General features: G+C 53.9%; 1 protein-coding gene across 6 annotated transcripts in view; it reads left to right on the forward strand.

The window, feature by feature from the left end:
• RASGEF1A (RasGEF domain family member 1A) overlaps nucleotides 1-13,038 on the forward strand; it is a 225,335-nt gene that overhangs the window by 190,200 nt on the left and 22,097 nt on the right. Inside the window, exon 1 of one of the 6 annotated variants that reach the window (XM_079900991.1) lies at nucleotides 8,550-8,907. The exons of 4 other annotated variants lie outside the window; for them this stretch is intronic. The gene's annotated coding sequence lies outside the window, so the exon portion shown is untranslated. Of the gene's footprint in view, nucleotides 1-8,549; nucleotides 8,908-13,038 lie in introns of those variants that run through there. One more of the 6 variants, XM_079900993.1, reaches the window with a different exon arrangement.

Below are 13,038 nucleotides of genomic sequence, written 5' to 3' on the forward strand. Positions count from 1 at the left end.
TCATATGAGGCTTTCCTGTATATAGCAGAATCATCAAATTCCTTTCCTCCTTGGACCTATTAATGTGTTGACTTATTAGCTTTTCTGAGCTAAATCATCCTGTTTCTGGAATAAATCCCACTGGGTCAGGCTCGATTGTGCTTGGAAATGCCACTGGGTTCATTCTGCCGATATGTTGCTTGGGGTATTTTTCCTTTATCTTCATAGGTAAGAATTTATACCTACTTTTCTATTAGGGGAGATATTTGTCACATTTATAAATCAGGGTTATGTTAGCTTCATAAAATGAATAGGAAAGGTTTTCAATATGAATTGTGTAGTTGAAATAGTTTAACTATCATATAAAATTATCTTACTCTTTAAGGGTTGAAGACATTCATTTTGGAAACGGGCTCAGCCCGGGCTTGCTTTTATATTCTCTGAGGTTTAGCTGGCTGTCAGCTTACTTAATCTGTACTCTGGTTATTGGTCTTCTTTGCGTTCTAAACATTTCTAGTCTATCTCGGTTATTCATATTTTCTAGGTAATATCCTAGTTCAAAATGCTTTCAGACCTTTTAGCACAGATTTACATCATCTATTCGTGTAAAGTTTCTTCTCCACATCTGTGGTTAGAGTCTCTTTCTCATTCCTCTGTTTTTGCATTTCTCCCTCTTTTCATTCCTTTCCTCCCTCCCAGTCTCGATCCTTCCCTCCTTCTTTCCCTGTCTGCCAGCTTCCTTCCTTTCTTCCATCCTTTTGTTGATTAGAATTGCCAGAGGTTTATCTTTTTAATTTGTGTTTCCCAAAGAAAATCAGCTCTTGAATGTAATCAGCCAGTTCTACTGTCTTTCCTTCCTTCAATCCACTAATTTATCTTTTAGTAATTCCTTCCTCTAGTTTGCTTTGCTGTTATGTCTGTTTTGTTGAGAAGCTCTTTTTAGCTTTTTAAATCAAGTGCTTAGTTTGTTTTCATTTCCTCCTGTTTATTTAAAATATATTGAAGTCCATGAATTTTTCTCTGAGTACAGCTTTGGCCATGTCGAATTTCATGAGGAGATTTCTTACAAGGGTTATTTTTCTGATGTGTCTGTAATTGGAGTTTTGATTGCTACTTGAACACAAACATGATTTAGGGAAGTTTTTTAATCAAGTGGGTGAATTTTTTGGGTTCATCATTTGTTTATTAATATCCAGCTGTGTTTATTAATATCTAGACACATCATTCTGTCCCCTGTACATTTCTGTTTGGGTACTCCATCAGGGTTTCATTGGTGATATGATGTATGAACAATGTGGATAAGTACTCTCGGATAGAAGAATGTGCCGTGCTGTCTTTAGGCCATGGGATTTCATGCATTTTTCTCTTTATGTTTCCATTCCCACGTCTTGAGAGAATGCCCTGCAGTATTTTCATTCCTTTCTACCACTCGTCTCTTTGGGTCTGAACCACGTGTCAGGAATTGTAGAAAGTTCTAGTTGTCATCCTGCCTGTCTCTGGTCCACGAAGAGGAGCTCCCTGCTCTGTGCTTGGGCACCGGCCCCATTTCCTGGGCACAGCGGGGCAGGCGTGTTCTTGGCAGTTTGCCTTGCACTTTCAACTCTTGGCAGAAAGAACCAGCCTGCAGGCAGGAGCCGTGGGCTGTTCCTGGCTCTGCCCTGCCAGACAGTGTGGCCTCAGGCTGTTCTTCGCCTCCTGGGCTGCACCTCATCTGGACAATGGTCAATAATGCCTCGGAGGGCCCTGTGGGGATGTGTAGGCAGCCCAGTAGGTGGAAACCCCCTGTGAGTGTCACTCATTGGCAGTGAGGCTGCTGAGCTGTTTCAGGGAGGGTTTGGATCGGGCTGTCCAGCAAGGGGCCCCGTGCGGGCACGTACACAGCTGGCCCTTGGACCCTGCCCTGCTCCCCACGATGCTGTGCTCACTGGCCTCACCTTGCACAGTGCCAGCAGGTGGCTCCTTCTGGGCCAGGCCTTGCCCATCTCGCGGGGGCCCTGGCCGGCTCCACCTGCCTTCGCCTCGCACCTGCCCTTCCTTCTCCTGAGCCTGCGCTGATGGTCCTGGGTTTCCTATCAGATCGTGGTGGTTACACACCAGGGTTCAAATCCCAGCTCCCCTACTTTGGAGCTGTAAGGCCTAAGGCTGATGACTTAAACCCTTGGGGCTTTGTTCCTTGTCTGGAAAATGGGGTGACAGCTGCCTTGCCAGCAGTGTGTGCAGGGCGGTGTGCGGGGAAGTGCACTGCCCTGGGGAGGGATGCAGGCAGCTGTGCAGCTGGTATTCCTGGGGGCTGGGCTAGACACCTGGTTACCAGCCGCCAGGGCCAGGGGACATAGGGCATGTGGCAGGAAAGCTGCTTGTGTGCAGAGAACGTGCGCAGGGAGCGGGAGATGTTTCTGCTGGAGGGTCAAGACGCACGTCCTGGTCCTGTTTCTGTCCAGGCCCAGCAGGGAGCTGGGCACCTGCTGCCCTCCACCAGCAGGTTAGCGTACAGAAGTCTCCAGCTCCTGCAGTGCAGTGGGATCCCAGGGCTGCCACTCCGGGTGTCTGCCAGGAGGATGACAATTCAAGCGAAGGAAATTGATTTTTATTTGTTTTTAAACACAAAGGAAAATCGTTGCTCAGCCTAATTAGATGTCATTTAAAAATAAAAGGACTATACGTTCTTTTTTCTGTACCCTGGCACCCCCCCCCCCGACGCAGCCTGGCGGGTGGAGTAGAGGCTGCTACTCACTCCTGGAAAGGCTTGAGCGTGGCTCGGACCCCGCCCCCCTCCCTCCCTAGGGGCCCAGCCTCCCTGCCTCCGAAGGACCCTGAGCTCTGACGCAGTCCCCCGTTATCCTGCTCGTTCACAGCCACGCCCTGCCGCTCCTTGGGGTCCTGACTGGCTCCTGTGGCCGGAGCAGCGGGAGCCTGGGTCAGATGCTGCCGCCTGGAACCTGGGGTTCTGCTCGGGGGGGAGCTCTGGCTGCCCCAGATTCTGCTTAGCACACTTACGAGCAGCAGCCTTAAGTGGATGCCCCATACAGGAAGGGGATCCCAGAAGTGCAGTTCCAGTTGAGGTGGGGGTCTGCGCTCTGCCTTGCAGCCCGCCCTCCTCCGTGGCACCTTGCTGGAACCCCCAGAAATGACAGGAGTGCCTCCCCAGGTTATGTCAGTTTCCACATGGAGTCTGAGCGTCACCTGGCCGTGTGCAGGAGCGCAGGGTGACCCCTGTGGAATCTGAGGCCGGGGTGGGGGTGGGGTGGGTGGGCGGAAGGGGAGGCCCCGGGCACCCTTGCCCTGCCCTGAGGGCCCTGAGTGGGAGGCCGGCTTGCCAGCAGCCCACCCTGTGGGGAGAAGGCAGGGATTCTCTGAAATCCTACCTGCTCCTCCTCGGGCCTCTCAAGGCTCAATAATGGGATGGTTATTGGTGGACAATGCCATTTTGTCCCTTGAGCAGCCACCAGAAGAAGCTGACTGGACAGAAAGGCAGAACAGAAGGAGGAGAAAACCCCAACGCGGCAGAATCTGTATTTAGGAGTGTGAGGAGGAGATGGCAAGATTCCTGTAGTTGATTCAAATAGGATTTGGTAATAGGAAGGAATTCAGAAGGAAAAAAAAAATGAATCATGCATCTGTAACAAAGCTTTAATTGTTCAGCGTCTCTTGGAGGCCGGGCCTTTGTGGAGAAGGCGCCGAAGTGCTGCGTGGCTCTGGCTCCCATGCCGGCCACCTCCTGGCTGGAGCCCGGCCTGCAGCCCTCCACTGGGGCCGGGCCTGCCCTGGTGGCCCCAAGGGTACACGAAGGTAAATGTGGCTCTTCCTCCCGGCACTTGCGAGTACGGTTTCTTGAAGCTTGGTTTATGTGAAAAACGTCACCCCTCGCCCTCCTGCCCCCGAGGCCCATCAGGCTGGGAGGATGGGAGCTGCAGGGTGCTCCCGCGGCCCCGCCTGCAAGGATGGGGCCGGCCATGCCCTCAGGAGGACTTCTTCCCTGCTGGCAAGGCCACAGGAGTACAGGGGTGAGGACTAAAGAGGGCATGTCACCCCTCCCACTCCCCACCCCAGGCAGAGCAGCCACCTCTAAGGCAGAGCCAGTTCTTCTATTTCAAAAAATTTTTTAGAAAACTTTTGGCCGCGCTGCAAGGCTTGCGGGATCTTAGTTCCTCAGCCAGGGATCGAACCTGCGCCCTCGGCAGTGAAAGCAGAGTCCTAACCACCGGGATGCCAGGGAAGTCCCCAGAGCCAGTTCTGAGCGCCACCTGCCAGGACAGGGCAGTGCAGCCGGGCCAGTGGATCTGTGTGCCTGGACAGAGGAGTCAGCTTCTCCCCACTTTCTTCCTGGCCGCAGCAGGGCCCCGTGGCTGCCCAGGCTGCGGAGAGGGCCTCAGAGGCGGGATCAGGAGAGGGGCAGTACCAACTGCCATAACTGTGTCTAGGAAGGCGGTGGGTAACCTGGAGGACAGGTATCCCAAGTGCCTGTCAGTGTCCTGCAGTTCTGACTCCACCGAAACCAGCAGGTACTAAGCATGTCTGGAGCATGGTGGCCTCCGGCCGTGCTCACTGCTGCCTGTGAAGTTGCTGCCGTAGCCATTTTCAGAGAGGGCTCTGGGTCCCAGCTCATGGGGTGGCCGGGCCTCCGCCCAGCCCGTGTGCAGCCAGATCTTCAGCATGTGGTCCCAGCAGATAGGACCAGGGCTTCTGGAGCTTAGGAGACACACATTTCAGCTCAAAGTTAGGAAGCTCTGAAAGCTGGGGTTTGGGGAGGAGAAGAAGGGCCCCCAGGAGGGAGCTTTCTGACTTAGGAGTGTCTGGGTTTGGGCTGGCAGCTGCTCTCCCGACCCTCTTCTCCTCTTCCAGAGCACTGCTCTCCTTCTAACCCCTAATATCACATTCTCATCCGTGTGGTCATCACGCCTGACAGCCACAGCCTGCGCCGGGGGTCTCAGTGGGGACAGAGACCCTGTTTCCTTTACTGGCAGATCTCCAGTGTGTAGGCAGGTCCTTGGTGCCATTTGTGAATGAATGAATGAATGAATGATTGGTTAGTCTGTCGGTCGAAGAGTAAGGGCTCTGTGGAACACCCCACCTCCTACCCCACCCCAGTGCAAATGACATCAGAGAACCAGACAGTTAGCCCTAGAAGGGTGGTTGGGTCCATTGTGCAGACGGGGCAGGAGGCCTGGCCTCAGCTGCCCGAGGTCCCCAGCCGAGCTGAGTTCCAGTGTTACTGGCCCTGGTTCAAGCAGCCAGCATGGGTCTCTCCCTAACTGTGGCCTCTGAGAGCTGATGGGGCTCCTGCCTGGCTCCCACCAGCTCTGGATTTTTCTGGAACTGGGAAGAAACCAGAGACAGCCCCCTGAATGCACTCATTCTGAAATCTCGGCCAAAGGCTGCCCTCCTGGTTAAGTGGCCCACCAGGGTGTGGGCCAGGGCTGGCACCCAGCTCCCCCCAGGAGCACTTTCTCTCTCTCTCCTCCAGCCAACAGAGGGGAGACTGGCAAGATGTGTAATTTTCAGTTGCTAATTGTGATGCCCTGCAGCTTGCTGAGCTAAAAATAGTCTCCATTTTGTTGAGTGGGTTAAAAAATAGAAGTCCATGTGCTGCCTCCGAAAGAAGCACCACTTGCAAAGCCTGGCAGAGGCAGGGGGCTGACTCGTGCCCCTCCTCCACCTCCCAGCAGATCCCTGGGGGCTCATGCAAGATGGGCCCTCAGGGCCATTTTTGTCCCAGTTTTCCAGGAAGCTGGGATGCTTAACTTGGCGTCCATGGATGAGCTTCTGGGAGCCCGTCAATCCCTGAAATCATATGCAGAATGCCGTGGGAATGGGCACTTATCCATGTGCCCAGGGCAAGGGCCTCAGCCTTCATCTGATGCTCGGAAGGTTATACCCCGGCCAAGCACAATGATGAGGAGAAATGACAGTCCCCAGAAGGAGCAGGGCAGTGGGGCAGGCAGGCCTGGACAGACCTACTCACCACTGCCTGCCTAAGCAGCCTAGTGCAAGTCGTGGGCACTTGGCATCCTCATCTAAGAAATGGGCATCTCCACACCGCCCCCTGTGGGTTGGAGGGATTGCGTTGAGATGAGATATGTAAAGCCCAGCACATGGCTGGGCTCCCAACTCCTGATGATAAACGTTGAAAGTACCAAAGGTTAGGCAAAGAAAGCTTCTCCCTGCTTCTCCATTTCTTAGAAATTTCCAGAATTGCAGTCCAAGATTGGAAGGGATCCTGAATTCTGACTGTGCCCTGGGAACCTGCCCCAGACAGCTCCTCCCTTTCAGAGTTGAGTGGGGGGCCTGACACTGCTCCCGTCCAGCTGTGTAGCAGGCTGTCCCCTCCCTGGGCTGCTGTCCCCATTCTCAGCTGGGGCCGAGCTGGCTGTGTCTGAGGCTGCCCTGGGGGGGCGCAGTGAATGCTCGTTGAGCACTGCCACCCCTTTCACAGGATGTGCCCCGAGGGCAGAGGTGGTGTTGGGAGCAGGTAGCTGGGCATCAGAGGCCAGGAGGCCTGCGGAGCCCGGAGAGCCCACGGGTGGGGTCCCTCCCAAGTGGCTCATGAAGGATGAGGTCCCTGCCCCACCTGTAGCCCCAAGTCCCTTCCTGCCGTCCCCTCCCAGCCCGCCTTCCTGCCCAGAGCTGGGGCATTGAACCGGAGGCCCCCGGGGCCCTGCTTCTGGGCAGGGACCTTCCCCCTCAAGGGCCAGGAGGCAAGAGATGAGGCAGGAGCAGCCCCCGGGCATGGGAACACCTCCAGGAAGCTGTGCAGCGCTGCCCCGGACAGTTGTGAGCACGGACAAACCTGCACACAGATGCTGCAGTAATTGGATGTTTTTCTCGAGTCAGTGTCACGTGCATTCCTTACCCAAGTATGTTTAAGTAAATTGTTTGTGACAGCCTCCGCTGTGGGAACCTTTTACGAGACCATTGGGCAGTGTCAGGCCTCCCCAGGGCTTGTTGACCCTCTCAGTACAGGAAGCAGGAAAAGCACTTGGGAAAGGCCTGTACCCAGGCCTGGACGAGTGTGTGAGTGGAGGACATGAAGATACATGACGGTGTAGCCATGGATGCATCCAGGTGCACACGGTGGGCTCTGGCTGTCGTAGTGAGTCCAGCAGCCCTGGCTCAGCACCATCTGGGCCACTGTCACAGCTGCGGCTCCCAGGGGTCCAGGGGGCTCCTGTGTGATGAGAGTGGAGTGCAGGGTCTCTGAAGGCCGTCTTGGGCACAGCTGGAGTTTGTGAGTGGAAGGACTGTGCCCCAGGTCACAAAAGCCGTACACACATGCCTGTGTGTGTGGCCGCCCCTCCTGGCGGGTGTCTGGCTTTTGCACGCGTGTAGCCAGGAACAGATACTCTCCTCCCGATTTTGCTGCCTGCAGGCTCCCCTTCGCTAGGGCCACATTAGAAAGCACTGCAGCAGTGAGCGGCACCCAGATCTCTAGCCAAAGTCTCTTGAAGAGGGACTTCCCTGGCGGTCCAGTGGTTAAGACTCCGCGCTTCCACTTCCGGGGGTGCGGGTTCGATCCCTGATGGGGAACTAAGATCCCACAAGCTGTGTGGTGTGGCCGAGTCTCTTGAAGAGGCTGCAGAAGGGAATTTCATTCATAATCTTCTGTGGCAAGTTCCTAAAAACCCTCTTTTCCCATCTTTGCCGGCATCTCTCACAGCAGTGGGGCTGCCTAAGATCTCCTCTTACTTCCCCACTGTGCTTCCCTCTCCTCCTGGGCCCTCAGTCCAGCAGCTTCCATGTCCTTGATGCTTTGGAGCGGTGTGTTCCTTAGAAGGTGTGCGCATGTGTCTGTGTGTCTGTGTGCGCTGTGGGCGCTCTGTGTGCAGGGCAGCTGCACGTACTCAGAAGCTAAAGGTTTTCACCGAGTGCCTCAACGGGGCCTCCAGCCTGAGTTGTGTGGACGCAGAGCTCCGGGCTGTACCCGCAGGAAGGAATCCCATGTTCATGCCGGCCTTGGCCGGGCTGAGCGGAACCCAGAGGACGCTGTTTACTTTCGGAACTACGACACGCCGGGTGTGTGAGCACTTGTTCTGGGCTGAAGCCACCCTCCTTGCCTTCTCCCCTCCTGTATCCCCACACCCAGGCCGGGAAGTCTGGGGACCAGTGTCTTGTTTGACAAACAGCTGGGGCTCATAGGGATGGAGTAACTTGCCCCAAACCAACAGCTGGAGAAGGCCTGGGCCGGGGACTGGGTGTGTGGGCGCCTAAGCTCAGGCCCTCGGGGCACTTGGGAGCCTTCAGCTGCGCCTCATCTCGACATGGGCAGGGCTGTGGAAGCAAGAAGAATGGCTGCCCTTCTCTGAGCCCAGCCTCCCTAGAGATGGAGGCAAAGCTAACGTGCCACCACTTTACGGGGCAGCTGGTCCCAGGGAAGCAGGAGGGAGGGAGGGAGAGCAAGTAGATAGTGGGGATGGGAAGCTTTTTTGCCTCATTAATCCGAGTTTGCCCCAGGGTGTTACCCGACCTCCCCCACCCCCACCCCCGGACGCCTGGGTTGTACGCACGCGCGCGCACACGCACGGGCTGGGGTGGAGCCACAGGGTCTCGCACCTGAGCAGAGCCCACAGCCCGCGCGGGAGGCCGGTGGCCTGCGGATGGCTGTGAGGCCCTAGGTCAGAGGCTGTGGGTCGGAAGTGGCGGCAGCCCGTGCTGGGCCACTAGGGTGCCATTGAGGCAAGGCACAGAGGCAGGTGGCACAGAACAGCACTGCTCCCGCTCCCAGGGGCGTGTTTTCTCATCGAACCCTCATCGCAACCCTGCGAGGGAGGAGGGGCAAGAACCTCTACGCCCACTTTACAGCGGAGCAAATGGAGGCTCAGAGCAGCTCAGAGGCTTCCCCATCGTCGTCGAGACAGTGTCTCCTGACTCCAGCCTGGACTCTGTCGCCAGGTCCGAGACGCAGGCCTGAAACCACAGGAAAGGACTCGGCAGGTGTGCACGTGAGGGTCACGGGTGAGGGTGCAGACAGGGAGCGCTGAAGGAATGGAGTTTCAGGAGGCGGGGGGCTGGGCTGGGCCGTGGTGTAGGGGTAGCTGCAGCCGTATCACGCTCGGGGCGGCAGCAGGAGTTAGTCGGATGGAGTGCCTCGGCCGAGCCTAGGGGTGCCGGGCCAGCCTGTGTCAGGCAGAGTGGTGGCGGGAGCCCCGGGAGGGGCGGCAAGAGGGAGAGGGCAACAGTGCAGACACAAGAAACTCGTACGCCTCCTTGCTTCGCCCACCTGGCCCGCCTGACCCACGGCCAGCCCGCTGGACACCGCTGGTGGCGGCTCATCCAGACAGGCAGCAAAGGGTCCCTCAGGCTCAGCCTTTGCCCGGCCAGTCTTCCTGCCCCCGTCCCCCACTGCCCATCACCATGCCACTCTGCCTGTGCAGGGGCAGTGGCTGTAGCCTTCTCGCCTGGCACCCCGGCACCCTTTGAGGCTTGGCCATGGGGACCCTGGGACCACATGCAGGGAGGACCCTCTTCCTCCATGGTGCCCCCAGAGAGCCAAGTAAACCCAGGGAAGAGACGGGCAAGCGCTGACACTGAATTCAGAGCCAGCTCTCTCCCGAGCTGGCAGGAGCGCTCCTTTCCCCCCTGCGCCTGGGATGCCCTCACGCCCACTGGGGCCTGCGCGTGAGGTGGGAAAGGTGGAAAACTGGCAGGGCCTGGCTTCTAGGAGCCGGTGAATCGCTTTCACCCGCCCGGCTGTGAGTCGTCTGCATCTATAATTAGAAGGTGCTGGCCTTCCTCCTGTGGGAACAGAGGCACAGCTGTAAGGAATCAGAGGAGGCAGGGTGGGTGCAAGTCCGTCCCCCACTGCCCCCTAAAGGGCTTCTGCCTTGTCCATACCAGCGCCAGCTGACTTGGGGCAGAGGTGCGGGTCCTTGGGGGCTCCATCCTCGGGCTCACCCCAGCCCCATCTTCCCCCTCCCTCGGGCTGGCTTCTGGAGGCTTCCAGAGCTGTCCACCGATGTCTGAGTCTGCAGCCTCAAAGTGGGTCTGGTTGCAGCCAGGAGCAGCCGAGGCAGGAGAGAGGCTCCCTGTGCTCCCTGCTCCCATTTTCACCTGGAAAGCCGTGGAAAACGCCAGTGCCCAAGCTGTACCCCCAGCCAGTTAGAATTGTGGCGGTGGGAGCTGGGCACAGTGGATTTTTAAACTCCCCAGGTGATTCTGTTGTGCAGCCACAGCCAGAGGCACTGACCTAGGTGAAGCTGCTCTCGTCACCTGGAGGATGAAACTCTCCAAGGGATAAGCACGTCCAGGGAAGGTGAGGACGTGACCCAGCAGGCCTGGGCTCGGACTCGAGGTCCTGCATTTCAGTGATCGACAGGTGATGGCACTGCTGGTTGGGCCCCAGGAGGAGCAGCGAAGCTCTATATAGGAGAGGATCTGAAACTCCAGAGCAGGCTGAGTTCTGACTCGGGGGAAGGTTCGCTGGCGCTGCCGACAGGTTCCTGGTGATGCTGATGCACTGCATTTGCTTTAGGGCGTCCCCGCAGGCTCTGGCTCCCTAGGAACCTTGGGGCCTGTGTGTCTGGAATGGCCTGTGTGGGGCTCTGAGCAGGCACACCTGTGGGAGTCAGCACCTCAGTGGGGAGGTGCTACCATGTCTAGTGTGCAGTGCTTTACCCAAGTGAGCGCGTTCATTCCTCCCAGCAAACCTCTGAAGTAGTGCTCGCTGTGCCCATTTTACAGATGAGGAAATTATGGCTCCAAGAGGTTGAGGATCCTGATAAAGCCACAAGTAGCTGAGCCAGGGTCAAACTCAGGCCTGCCTGACGGCCTTTGCTTCCATCCTGGCCCTGCTGCCATCTCCGCGATCTTGAACTTTCTTCTGTGTCTTCTTCCAACGTCTCCAAGCCTTCATCATCGTCACCTACTGAAGGTTTATCGTAAAACTTGTCAGTGGAAGCTCTGAAGCCCTCATTGCATCCCCTTCCTGTGATTATCTGCTTTGTGACCTGGGGCAGTTGCTTGGCCTCTCTGTGCCTTGTCATCTGCAGCGTGCAGAGAGTAACGGTGTCTCTCGTGGGGTTATTGTGAGGATTAATGAGATGATTCAGCTCTAGCATTACTGTCACTGCTGGCACGTGAAGTACTTAAGAGTCTTAGCTCCTGTATTTCATTTTTTAAAACAATTTTTATTGGAGTATAGTTGATTTACCATGTTGTGTTAGTTTCAGGTATACAGCAAAGTGAATCAGTTATACATATATCTACTCTTTTTTAGATTCTTTCCCTATATAGGTCATTACAGAGTAGTGAGTAGAGTTCCCTGTGCCATACAGTAGGTCCTTATTAGTTATCTTTTTTTTTTTTTTTTTGCGGTACGCGGGCCTCTCACTGTTGTGGCCTCTCCCATTGCGGAGCACAGGCTCCGGACGCGCAGGCTCAGCGGCCATGGCTCACGGGCCCAGCCGCTCCGTGGCATGTGGGATCTTCCTGGACCGGGGCACGAACCCGTGTCCCCTGCATCGGCAGGCAGACTCTCAACCACTGCGCCACCAGGGAAGCCCAGTTATCTATTTTATATATAGCAGTCTGTATGTGTCAATCCGTCTCCCAGTTTATCCCTCCCCCATCCCCCACCGATAACCATAAGTTTGTTTTCTACATCTGTGACTCGATTTCTGTTTTGTAAGTAAGTTCATTTGTACCATTTTTTAAGATTCCACATGTTAGCAATATATTTGTCTTTCTCTGGCTGACTTCACTCAGTATGCCAATCTCTAGGTCCATCCATGTTGCTGCAAATGGCATTATTTTGTTCTTTTTTATGGCTGAGTAATATTCCATTGTGTATATGTACCATATCTTCTTTATCCACTCCTCTGTTGATGGACATTTAGGTTGCTTCCATGTCTTGGCTCTTGTAAGTAGTGCTGCAATGAACATTGGGGTACATGTATCTTTCTGAATTATGGTTTTCTCCAGATATATGCCCAGGAGTGAGATTGCTAGATCATATGGTAATTCTACATTTAGTTTTTTAAGGAATCTCCATACTGTTCTCCATAGGGCTGTACCAATTTACATTCGCACCAACAGTGCAGGAGGGTTCCCTTTTCTTCACACCCTATCAAGCATTTATTGTTTGTAGATTTTTTGATGATGGCTATTCTGACCAGTGAGAAGTGATACTTCATTGTTGTTTTGATCTCTATTTCTCTAATAATTACTGATATTGAGCATCTTTTCATGTGCTTTTTGGCCATCTGTATGTCTTCTTTGGAGAAATGTCTATTTAGATCTTCCACCCATTTTTTGATTGGGTTGTCCGATATTGAGCTGCATGAGCTGTTTGTATACTTTGGAGATTAATCCCTTGTTGGTTGCTTTGTTTGCAGATATTTTCTCCCGTTCTGTGGTTTGTCTTTTCATTTTGTCTATGGTTTCCTTTGCTCTGCAAAGGCTTTTAAGTTTAATTAGGTCCCATTTATTTATTTTTGTTTTTATTTTCATTACTCTAGGAGGTGGATCCAAAAAGATCTTGCTGCGATTTATGTCAGAGAGTCTTACATTTAGGTGTTTAATCCATTTTGAGATTGTTTTTGTGTTTTGTGTTAGAGAATGTTATAATTTCATTTGTTTACATGTACTATCCAGTTCTCCCAGCACCACTTACTGAAGAGACTGTCTTTTCTCCATTGTATATTTTTGCCTCCTTTGTCATAGATTAGTTGACCATAGGTGTGTGGGTTTATCTCTGGACTTTCTATCCTGTTCCATTGATCTTTATTTCTGTTTTGATTACTGTAGCTTTGTACTATAGTTGGAAGTCAGGGAGCCTAATTCGTCCAGCTCCGTTTTTCTTTCTCAGGATTGCTTTGGCTATTCAGGGTCTTTTGTGTTTCCATACAAGTTGTGAAATTTTTTGTTCTAATTCTGTGAAAAATGCCATTGGTAATTTGATAGGGATTGTATTGCATCTGTAAATTGTTTTGGGTAGTATAGTCATTTTCACAATATTGATTCTTCCAATCCAAGAACGTGGTATATATCTCTCCATCTGTTTGTCATCTTTGATTTCTTTCATGAGCGTCTTATAGTTTTCTGAGTACAGGTCTTTTGCCTCCTTAG

This window comes from Stenella coeruleoalba (assembly GCF_951394435.1).
Source record: "Stenella coeruleoalba genome assembly, chromosome: 16".
Classification (NCBI taxonomy): Eukaryota; Metazoa; Chordata; class Mammalia; order Artiodactyla; family Delphinidae; genus Stenella; species Stenella coeruleoalba.